The sequence below is a fragment of the Megascapheus bottae genome, chromosome 7, assembly GCF_031878675.1.
Source record: "Megascapheus bottae isolate mThoBot1 chromosome 7, mThoBot2.hap1, whole genome shotgun sequence".
Classification (NCBI taxonomy): Eukaryota; Metazoa; Chordata; class Mammalia; order Rodentia; family Geomyidae; genus Megascapheus; species Megascapheus bottae.
The window spans coordinates 36,051,672-36,054,942 of NC_143515.1; the positions used below are offsets into that span (position 1 = coordinate 36,051,672).

The following is a 3,271-nucleotide window of genomic DNA, read 5'->3' on the forward strand; positions in this document are numbered from 1 at the left end:
GGTGGAGCTCAGCAACAGCACCCAGTTCAAGCCCCAGGACACACACACAATACACACATACCCCACAACACACCATACCACACCACACAGGAAAGTTGAATAGTAGAGATGTGTGAGGTTTGTTGTTGTTTTCCTTTGCTGGTACTAGGGCTTGAACTCAGGCTTTCAGACTTTCTTGGTTGGAGTTGTTCGATCCTAGTATCTTCTAATTTCCATTATGAGTTTTACTTTGCCTCCTGAGTTCTTTAGAGGACATTCTTCATCTTCAGACATAAGGTTTTACTGAAATTTAGTATGGTTACAGACCATACTAGGGTGTCTTGATCTTTGAACCCTCCTGCATGTTTACTTTGTTGTGGTATATGATTAGCCTCCCAAGTTTGCTGTGCTTATCTGTGTTTTGCTGTGCTATGAACATACGCGGCTAGTTCTCCCATTCAGGTGGAATCTCACTGACATTCCCTTTTCCTGTTCTTTCAGTTACCGAGAAAAGTGTTTCCATATCTCCTGTCACTATGGAATTGTTTTGTTTTTCTCTCATATTACTGTTTTATGTATTTTCTCTATTTGCTTCATGTGCATTTTGATATTATTATTAGGTATATATACTTTTAAAGTAGTTGAATTTTTTTTCTTGTGAAAGGACCCTTTTTAATCAACTTACAATTTTTACTTTTAGTTTATTGGATAGGATATAGTAGTAACAGTATCCTCTGATTAACATTTGCATACTGTGTTTTTTTTAGCTATGTTCAACTTTTTGAATGTTTTAGGTGAAAACTCTTGTAAACTGTCGTTGGGTTTTCAAAAATTCAATTTGAATTTTTCATTTAAGTGGAGGGGCTAGTCTATTTACATTTAAAATATTGTAGGCATGGCTATAATCCTAGCTACTCAGGAGGCTGAGATCTGAAGATTGTGGTTCAAAGCCAGCCCAGGCAAGAAAGTCCGTGAGACTCAAATCTAATTAACCACTAGAAAACTGGAAGTGATGCTGTGGCTCAAGGGATATGGCAGTAGCCTTGAGCTGAGGAGCTCACGGACAATGTGCAGGCCCAGAGTTTAAACCCTGTGACCGACCCCTGCCCCCCCCCCCAAATGAGTACCTTTGTATGTGGTATCAAAGAATTGAATCCAGATCTTCATTCATACTAGGCAAGCACCCTACCACTAGGCTACGCTCCTGGTCCTCTTTGTGGGTTTTTTTTTTTTTTTTTGCCAGTCCTGTGCTTTGAACCCAGGACCTGGGCACTGTCCTTAGGTTTTGTGTGCTTTTTTTGTTGCCTGCTAGCTATATTTCTTTTTCTCTCCATTTTGCTGCTTTGTGAATTAAATGCATTTTAACATCTCATTTTCCTTTCCACTTATGTGGAGTTCTTAGGAACTACAATATTCAGATATGCTTATCAAAATCTGAATTTAATCTATTTGATTATCTTCCAGAATATGGAAGGCCCTTAAGAAACGTAACTTTATTTCTTCCCCCCCCTCTATCTTGGCCAGCCCTGGGGCCTGAGCACTGTCCTTGGGCTTTCTCAAGGCTAGAGCTCTACCATTTGAGCCACAGCACCATTTCCAGCTTTTTCAATGTCTATCTGGTTCCAAGGAATCGAACCTGGGTCATCGTGTATGCTAGGTAAGCGCTCTGCCACTAGGCCAAACTCCTGGCCCTGATATTTCTCTCATTCATATGTATTATTAGCAGATAAATTATTTTTTTAATTTACAAATCACAAAATTTAGAATCCATGCTCATTTATATTTTTCCTTTATGACTTTGTTTTCCTGCTTCTCATGCCTAGTGTCCAGGGTCACTTCCTTAGGGTGTCCTTAAGTAATTGCTGGAGGCAAACTATTTTCCATTGTCTGAGTATGTCTTTATGTGAATGGGCTTAAATTCTAGGTGATAACTAGTTATTTTCTTGTAGCTTAATCTCTCAGCTTCCACTTTGCAATTTAGTTATCAGACTAGATTTTGCTTCTCAGTTGTTTCTCTGTTGTGTCTCTTAGGGTCCCTTCCTTGGTGTAGTTTTTTTCTGCTGCTCTTTTTTTTTTTCTTTTTTGTCAGTCATGGGATTTGAACTCTGGGCTTGGGTGTTATCCCTGAACTCTTCAGCTCAAGGCTACCGCTCTACCAGTTGAGCCACAGCACCACTTTTCTGGTGGTTAATTGGAGATGAGTCTCACGGACTTTAGAGCCTGTGCTGGCTTTGAACTTTTATCCTCAGATCTCAGCCTCCTGAGTAGGATTACAGGCGTGAGCCACCGCACCCGGCATATGTGCTACTCTTGACTAGACATGAGTCAGATGATCTCCCCCAAACCCTATGCCTCCTAAATCCCTCTCGAGTGTTTTTCATCCTTTTACTACTCTGAGTTTCATTTGAATAATCTGCCTTGCAGTTTGTTAGTATTCTTTAAATTCTGTCTAATGTTTTGTTAGAGAAACTTTTTTTTTAAGTTAATGGCTTTTATTATCATGCAGTAACTTCATAGAAAAAGGACTGTGATAAATAGGTAAGAGTTGAATGAAAAACAACATAACCAGGTATGCACAGATCACTATTTTCACGTCGGGGCTGGGGTCCCCCACGTCAGGCACAGCAGCTGCACTTCTCAGTTGCTCCTTTGCAGACACTGGCACAGTTGGCACAGCCCACGGGGCAGCAGGAACAGCAGCTCTTATTGCAGGAGATGCATTTGCATTCCTTGCACTTGAAGAAGCCAGCACAGATGCAGGAGCCACCTGCAGCACAGGAGCCACCTGCAGCACAGGTGCAATTGAGGTCCATGCTGAGCTTGGGGAGGCCAGAGACCCGGATTTGAGGACCAGTGGTGGATGGTGGGAAGGCGCGGTCTGTTAGAACAATTTTTTTTTTTGTAACAAGTCAGTTGAGGAAAACTTTAGTGTTTTTATTGTATAATTCAATACATTGTAATGAGTTCATGAGGTTATATAAGAGCCATAGTCCAGTTATAGGTTCCATCGCTTATTGCTCCAGAAAGTTTCATGGTCCCAACTGCAGTCAATACAAGTTTTAAATGTCAGTTATGTGTACATACATGCATATACATACATATACACATATATAACTATAACCTATGTACTATAAATTTGTATATATGAATTTACATATACATATAATCATTTTGTCTATGTTTGTGTGTATATATATATATATATATTCTCTATGTTGTTCAATTGACTTTGAACTCTTTATTTTTTTTGCTAGTCCTGGGCATGAGTTCAGGGTCTGAGCGCTGTTCTTGG

The 3,271-nt window shown here is 40.0% G+C and overlaps 1 pseudogene; it reads right to left on the reverse strand.

Annotated features, from left to right (window-relative positions):
* Window positions 1-2,594: 2,594 nt before the first annotated feature.
* On the reverse strand, window positions 2,595-2,792 carry LOC150060633 (metallothionein-2 pseudogene; annotated as a pseudogene).
* Window positions 2,793-3,271: the final 479 nt, after the last annotated feature.